The following is an 8,656-nucleotide window of genomic DNA, read 5'->3' on the forward strand; positions in this document are numbered from 1 at the left end:
GTGTGACACCAGGACGAGGGCCATGAGGGGACACAGAAGCTTGCCTGATGGAACTGGGAGGGGGGGAAGGGCATTTCCTGTGGCAGGCAGAGTCCTTAATGACCTTAGGGGGACCGGATACAGGAGGAACCACAGAGTTACGGCAAGGGTTACTGGGAACCGGTTTTAGACAGTTCTTGGAACAAGAGGACCCCCAACTCTTGATCTCCCCAGTGGACCAATCCAGGGTTGGGGAATGAAGTTGAAGCCAGGGAAGTCCAAGGAGAATCTCCGAGGTGCAATTGGGGAGGACCAAAAGTTCAATCCTCTCGTGATGAGATCCGATGCTCATAAGAAGGGGCTCCGTGCGGAAACGTATGGTACAGTCCAACCTGGCTCCGTTGACCGCGGAAATGCGGAGTGGCTTGACAAGACGGGTCACCGGAATACGGAATTTATTCACAAAGGAGTCCCGAATAAAATTCCCAGAAGCTCCAGAGTCCAGGCAGGCCACGGCTGAGAGGGGAGAGCTGGCTGAAGTGGAAATCCGAACAGGTACCGTGAGACGTGGAGAAGCCGACTTGGCATCAAGAGACGCCACACCCACGAGAGCAGAGTGCGAGCGTGCGTTTCCCAGACGTGGAGGACGGATTGGGCAATCCACCAGAAAATGTTCAGTACTGGCACAGTACAGACAAAGATTCTCTTCCTTACGGCGATTCCTCTCTTCCAGGGTCAGGCGAGACCGATCCACTTGCATGGCCTCCTCGGCGGGAGGCCTAGGCGCAGATTGCAGTGGAGACTGTGGGAGAGGTGGCCAGAGATCTAAGTCTTTTTCCTGGCGGAGCTCTTGATGCCTCTCAGAAAAACGCATGTCAATGCGAGTGGCTAGATAAATGAGTTCATGCAGGCTAGCAGGAGTCTCTCGTGCGGCCAGAACATCTTTAATGTTGCTGGATAGGCCTTTTTTAAAGGTCGCGCAGAGAGCCTCATTATTCCAGGATAGTTCAGAAGCAAGAGTACGGAATTGTATGGCGTACTCGCCAACGGAGGAATTACCCTGGACCAGGTTCAGCAGGGCAGTCTCAGCAGAAGAGGCTCGGGCAGGTTCCTCAAAGACACTTCGAATTTCCGAGAAGAAGGAGTGAACAGAGGCAGTGACGGGGTCATTGCAGTCCCAGAGCGGTGTGGCCCATGACAGGGCTTTTCCAGAGAGAAGGCTGACTACGAAAGCCACCTTAGACCTTTCAGTAGGAAACAGGTCCGACATCATCTCCAAGTGCAGAGAACATTGCGAAAGGAAGCCACGGCAAAACTTAGAGTCCCCATTAAATTTGTCTGGCAAAGACAGGCGGAGGCTAGGAGTGGCCAGTCGCTGCGGAAGGGGTGCAGGAGCTGGCGGAGGAGATGGTTGTTGCTGCTGTAGCTGAGACTGAACTTGCTGTAGCTGTGACTGTTGCTGCTGTTGCTGTGACTGGAGCTGCTGTAGCATGGTGGTCAAGTACGACAGCTGGTGCTCTTGTCGGGCGACCAATGTAGGGAGGTCGGCGGCAGCTGGCAGAGGAACTTCAGCGGGATCCATGGCCGGATCTACTGTCACGATGCCGGCTGGCAGGAGGTGGATCCTCTGTGCCAGAGAGGGATTGGCGAGGACCGCGCTAGTGGACCGGTTCTAAGCCACTACAGGTTTTCACCAGAGCCCGCCGCAAAGCGGGATGGTCTTGCTGCGGCGGTAGTGACCAGGTCGTATCCACTAGCAACGGCTCACCTCTCTGGCTGCTGAAGATACTGAAGAAAGGCGAGGTACAAGGGAGTAGGCAGTAGCAAGGTCGGACGTAGCAGAAGGTCGGGGGCAGGCGGCAAGGTTCGTAGTCAGGGGAGATAGCAAAGGTACTGGTACACAGGCTATTAAACACACAAGGAACGCTTTCACTGGCACTAAGGCAACAAGATCCGGCAAGGGAGTGCAAGGGAGGAGACTAGATATAGCCAGGGAACAGGTGGGAACCAATTAAGCTAATTGGGCCAGGCACCAATCATTGGTGCACTGGCCCTTTAAGTCTCAGGGAGCTGGCGCGCGCGCGCCCTAGAGAGCGGAGCCGCGCGCGCCAGCACATGACTGCAGGAGACGGGAACGGGTAAGTGACCTGGGATGCGATTCGCGAGCGGGCGCGTCCCGCTGTGCGAATCGCATCCCCAACGGCCATGGCAGAGCAGCGCTCCCGGTCAGCGCTGACCGGGGAGCTGCAGGGAGAAAGACGCCGTGAGCGCTCCGGGGAGGAGCGGGGACCCGGAGCGCTAGGCGTAACACCTACCTGCTAGGAAAAAATACCTACAGATGGGACCTACATATCTGAGGTAAACTACCTACCGTAACATGTATAGCTTGGAAGAAAGACGAGACAGGGAGGATAGGGGATGTGTTTTTTGCCCCTTAAACTATAAGATACCCTATTGTGACTCGCAGGTGCTTTATATGTTTGTTAAGTGCAAAAGTTTGGATCAGATGATAAGAGGGCAAGCATATTTACCCCAGACGATCACCATATTCCCTCTCTTCTTAAGGCCTTAGAGGATTTACCTTTTGTAGGGCTTTTTCCTTCTCTGTGGGGACTTTAATTCAACCTCCAAAATCTTTGTGATGAGTCCTCTCGCTCTTCTCCCTCACAAGCTTGGTTTGCTTTGAAAGACGTTACACTCTGGTGATATTTGGTGCCTATTACATCCCTAGGACCACAACTTACTTTTTTTTCCTATCCTTGCACCAGATACAGTAGGATTAATTATTTTATTTCAACACCAGCACCTTCTCACTTCTGTGCACATAGGCCTCATGTTTTATTTTTATTTTTTTTAAATCAAGAGTGGTGTAGGTGCATGTTTTCTTACTCCATTAATTTGTGTGGTGGAAACCTGTATACTGCACTTAATTTATTTCATGGTGCGGGGCATGTGATAAATATGGTGCTGAGTACATTTTTTACTTGTCTCTAAACAGCATCTGAAACAAACTCTTGTCTATTGCATCCACACAATGCCCATCCTCATTCCCTGACTTTTTGACGCTAAACTGAAAAAGGCCTTTATGTGGTTACCCAGTACATAATGTAGCATCCTGCCCGCCCTGTGTGGCAGATGTTGCCTTCAGTGTCCGTCTTGGACCCACACCACTCAGGACTCTATATCTGCTACAGTTATGTTATGGTCGCTTCTCGGCCTTTTGGCTAAGATCAAGTGTAGTATCTGTTCTGATCAGTTTCATGCAGGTGGCAAGTTACGCCGGTTTTGGGCTGGTGGGGATGGGTGCTGCATGGGGCAGGTGTTCCGGGGCATTCCAGGGCTGGTTCAGAGGAATCAGCTCAACGGCTGCCCTGATGTAACCGGTTTCCTCCGGGTCTCGCCATGAGGTTGGGGAGTGTAGAGCCGAGGTACTTCTGTGCCTTGGGGAGTGGTGACCCTGAGGTGCCGAAACTCACTGGGTGTTCTAACTCACTGAGTGAACGCACTGCACCATATACTCTTCACCCTTGGTATCCCGGCCTTCTGGCTAGGATCAGGGAAATTTTTATAGATGACCAGGTAGTATATCTGAACTCATTCACTTATTTATTATTTTTGTATGTCACTGTGCCACGTTCGTGTTTTTCTTTGTACACAGGATTGTCAGGATGCAGTTGCCCTTCTGGGTGTCCCTCCTGGCGGTCTAGGGGAGGTGTGTGTGGCCATTCGGTTCCTCACCTCCCTTCAACCCCTGGGCATCTTGTCTTTGGTCAAGATGCCATCAGTATATGGCTCCTCGGCTGATACCTTGGTTAACGCCTAGGTTGAAGCCAGGGGCATTTGCGGCCCCTTAGTAGCTTCGGGGAAAAGGCGCATCGAACCTGGATCCTTGCAGGTGCCTTTTGGCCCGGAGGTGAAGGGTAGGTTTGTTGGGGGCCTCTCTCCTGTCGGAGAAGGGCTTAGCAATAGACTGCATTCTTTGTGCACGGTACTGGCTGATGCGGGTGACGCTGATGATTTTGATGCCTACCCTGCCCGGATCTGCCCGGCCGTTCTGCCGATAGCTTCTTTTTCTCTATATGCTAATTAAGTCCTAACTGGCACAGGCGGGGTAATTGCCACTCTGACGTCATCGCCGCCGGCCACAGCGCTGCCCAGCTCATCAATATTCCTCATCTCCCTCCACCTCTCCCTGGGAGGGGAGAAATATTGACAAACTGGGTGGCGCTGCGGCTGGCAGAGTGCCAGTAATCCCGCCTGTGCCAGTTAGCGCTTCATTAGCACATAGGGAAAAATGAAGCCGGGCGGATCCGGGCACAGTAAGCATCAAACTGATCAGAATCCCCCGCACTGGGATTAGTGCGGGGAGAGCAAGCTGACAGTTTTCCTTTAAGCCTGTTCAACCTTAGGAACCTTGTTGTTAGGGGAGTGTGCATGAGGTGAACCATGTGACTTATCTGCCCAATAGGGATGCTCCAAATCTGCCCCTTATATAGTGTGGTAGGAGTTCAGAGTTCAGATTAAGCTGAGGTAAAGTCTGAAGTGAGTCTGCGAGGTGTTCTGAGGAGGCCTCAAGTCTAATCCTGCAACCACGCATCTGCTAAAGGATAACCCCTGCACCCAGGTGAATGTCAAGCCAAGCCGATAAGCTTCCAAGGTTCACCTGCACCTCCCTTTATACCAATCTGAGCTGTAAGGGATTTTATCATCTATCCTGCCTCAGTAAAGCCAGCTTTTCCATATCTGAGTATTTATTGCCTCGTGCCTGGCCCAGGAGAAGCTGGCTCAACCTCGGGTGGTGTATAGGCTAACCACGCCCTGGCGTCACAAAAAGGTTAATTTGCACATTACCCTCACCCGACACCACATTTAGGTCCTTCATATAGGCTAGACACTCCACACCTCTGGTCAACACACATTTAAACGCGGAGGAAGCTGCAGGGTGGGCTAACACTTCCTGACCCATTTTCATACCTAGCAGCAGTCCTAACCAGCGCTATTGACTTTTTCTATCATAAGAATATAACCTCATGGTTGGTTTTAAAGCATCATCCCCCCTATGTTCTCTGGCTACCAAAGCAAGGGCTACCAAGAACAGTGATCCTTGATCTTCTGTTTGTCACTCGAAACTAGGCAGAAGTAGCCCAGCTTCAGCTTCTCAAATTTAATCATTCATTTCACACATCATATTCCAGGAGAGTATCGGTAATGGTGCATAGAAACACTAAATGGGATATATATGACTAAAAAAAAATAGATGAAGGAAGATTTATTTTTTTGTATGGGAAGTTGGAGAACTTAGGTTGCATTCTTGCCTTTGTTTACATACCTCTCCCGTACTCACCCAGGGTTCTCAAAAAACGTAATGTCTTCATATGAGCACAGTGAAGAAAGAAACCTGATTACCATAAAGTGGCGGCCATTGTGCTAGTATTCTAACACGAGAGCAGAAGTGCTGATGGGGTATAAATATGTCTTCTAAGAAAGAGCCCATATCATGGCCACTTATCAAACAACAGCCTTATATAACCATTCACAATGAAGTCTTAAACATAATACCTAGAATGGAAAATGTAATGTTATTGCTCTTAGATCCCTGATAATAAACTGATCACAGGCTGCCAGGACCCCATCAATCAGTGGGAACTGTTGGAAGAATCTGGCAGCAAGTCCTGGAATGCCAGGTGAGAGATGTTCCTTATATACCCTAATTATTTTGGATTTTAGATAAAGGGCCTGGCTGTGGGACTTTTGGTACTGTGGCTAATTTGGTACTTAAATCGACTGGTGCCAGAAAGTTCAAATGATATCTATTTAAAATCTTAACCCTTCCAGTACTTATCAGCTGCTGTATGCTTCAGAGGAAGTTGTGTAGTTCTTTCCAGTCTGGCCACAGTGATCTCTGCTGACACCTCTGTCTGTGTCAGGAACTGTCCAGAGCAGAAACAGATTCCCATCTCCGGATAGTTCCTGACACAGACAGAGGTGTCAGCAGAGAGCAATGTAGTCAGACTAGAAAGAACTACACAACTTCCTCTGGAGCATACAGCAGCTGATAAATACTGGAAGGGTTAAGATTTTTAAATAGAAGTAATTAATAAATCTGTATAACTTTCTGGCTCTAGTTGATTTAAACATATTTTTCTTCCTCCAAAATACCCCTTTAATTCTGAGGCACATTAGCTTTTAATAACTTTATTAGTAAAATTCTACTTATATTTTAAATAGAAATTTCAATAAATTCTCCTCTTGGTTTTCTCTTTTCAGAGCCGGTCACTAAACCTAAAATTACAGCGTCCTCCATCCAACCCAAGAAAAATGAAACATTAACCCTAACCTGTGACACCTCACAGGCCATTATGATAAGATGGAGCAGACGTGGTGGCAGCATCTCCACCAACACCAAGTTATCTGGAGATAACAAGACTCTGACCTTCTCCGGTATAAAACGGGAAGACGCAGGAGAATACCAGTGTGAGGCTCAGAACCTTGTCAGTAAGGATTCCAGTGATCCCTACAAAGTCACTGTGGCCTGTGAGTAACCATAATACTTGTACTGGTGTGACCATTATAGACTGTTTATCCAGTATGTGTCCTTGATATTATGACTGGAATTAACATATGATGATATATGAAGATCCAATAACTGAAGCTGCCACAAACCTTACCAATATTAATAGACAGAGGTTTTATAAATGCCGCCACCTGTCGCAGAATAACAGATGTAAAAAACTTTGCTATACCAGACCAGATTGACTACAAGCAGTAAAACATACCATAAACTTCAGACTAATGAGTGGAAAAAAGGCAAAATAAAAGCTGACAATTTCAGGAGAATATGGGGGAAAGTTATTGTTTATTCATCTGTTTTTGTGTACAAAAGTCACACATTTTTGTGTAAAGCTGATTTGTATAAAATGCGCGACACTGTACTTACATGCTGATGACATTTGCACCTCTTAAAGGGGTAGTTCAGTACTGAAAAACGTATCCCCTATCCTAAGGATAAGGGAAAAGTTTCAGATCGCAGGGGGTCCGACTGTGGGGGCCCCCCATGATCTCCTGTACGGGGCCCCAGCTCACTGGCCAGATAACGGGTGTCGACCACCGCACAAAGCTGCGGCCGACACGCCCCCTCAATACATCGCTATGGCCGAGCCGGAGATTGCCGAAGGCAGCGCTCCAGCTTTGCCATAGATTTGAATTGAGGGGGCGTGTCAGCCGCCGCTTCGTGTGGTGGTCAGCACGCCCCCTTCCCGCAGGCTGCTGGGGCCCCATACAGGAGATTGCGGGGGGCCCCTCCGGTCGCCCCCCCCCGATCTGAAACTTTTTTCAGCACTGGATATCTCCTTTAATGAATCTGCTATATCCAATGGAGGCAGGAGTTTACCAAAGACCACCGAGTGAAGTGCCAGTAATCCCCCCCCCCCCCATATGTTTTTGTTCAGCATGTAACAGGCGGTAGGTACATTATGCTGAATCATTACCTTCTGCCATGAATTATCTCATGTCTATGGGCACTTTACTTATTGTACCCACTTCTCTTCTATTTGTAGATGGCCCACATAAGGCTCACATAGAAGGCCCATTAGTGGTGAGATCTGGTTCCCCCATCACATTATCATGTTCTGCTGATTCTTTCCCACCCCCTGAATATCAATGGGAAGTCAATTATGCTGCCTCAGAGGAAAAGACAGACACGTATCACATTAATAATGCTAAAACTGAGGATCAAGGATTATACCTTTGTATGGTGAAGAACCCTGTGACGAGCCGCACTTCTACGGCCTCTGTGTATGTGACCGTGTCTGCCGGTAAGGATATAAAGTACTCGTCTATCGATGGTTTATTTATGAGTCTATGTGCCATTTTTAGACACATGTCCGAATTAGAGCCACCGCCTTCTATCTCTGGGGTTCTACTGAACTGAATATCATTTACCTATAAATACCTATGTGTGACAGAAGGACCTAAATTTACAAAAATTGTATCATTCTTAGACAATGTAAACTAGATAATCTAAGAATATGCCAGATTATTCAAAGAGGCTCATGCCCAGGATTGGCCTTGCGTGGCACTTTCTGCAGAACCATTTCTCCTCTTACCAAAGCAACACAGACTGTCCAGATATGCTACATTTATTAGGCACAGACTTAAAAGGCACATGTATTTTAATACCTGGGCCCATGCACTGGACATGGAAACCCATGCTAGCTATGAGCTGGAGTAGATTTCTGACTTTATGCCAACTTCTGGTGTAGGTAGATAAGTCTACTGGGCTGCTGCCTCAACAGATATTAAAGAAGTACAGAAGTATTATAGGTGGGGCAGAAAGGCAAAAATTTTAAAAATGTGTGCACACAAATAGGGCTTATACAAAAATTTGCATGCCAGAAAACTGATATACGTGTCGATGGACCTCCCCAGAAGAACCAGGCGAAAAGGGAACTAACTGTGGGCACTATGCCACTATGTGGCGGTGACCTAGCAAACACCACTGGTATATTTAAAAGACTATTTATTGGTAATATACATGCAGACAACACGTTTCGAGGAGTATCCCCTCATCTTCGTCAGGTCACCAAGGAGCACCTGTATCTGTTCTCTTTTCTCTTTTTTTGTTCTTCTAGTAAACTGATATATAGCCTACATGTATATAAATAGTAATTATAATAAA

At 47.8% G+C, this 8,656-nt stretch overlaps 1 pseudogene; it reads left to right on the forward strand.

Annotated features, from left to right (window-relative positions):
- The first annotated feature begins 3,183 nt into the window (after window positions 1–3,183).
- LOC130294783 (U2 spliceosomal RNA) lies at window positions 3,184–3,347 on the forward strand (annotated as a pseudogene).
- The last annotated feature ends 5,309 nt before the right edge of the window (window positions 3,348–8,656 follow it).

The sequence above is a fragment of the Hyla sarda genome, chromosome 10 (genome assembly GCF_029499605.1).
Source record: "Hyla sarda isolate aHylSar1 chromosome 10, aHylSar1.hap1, whole genome shotgun sequence".
Taxonomy (NCBI): Eukaryota; Metazoa; Chordata; class Amphibia; order Anura; family Hylidae; genus Hyla; species Hyla sarda.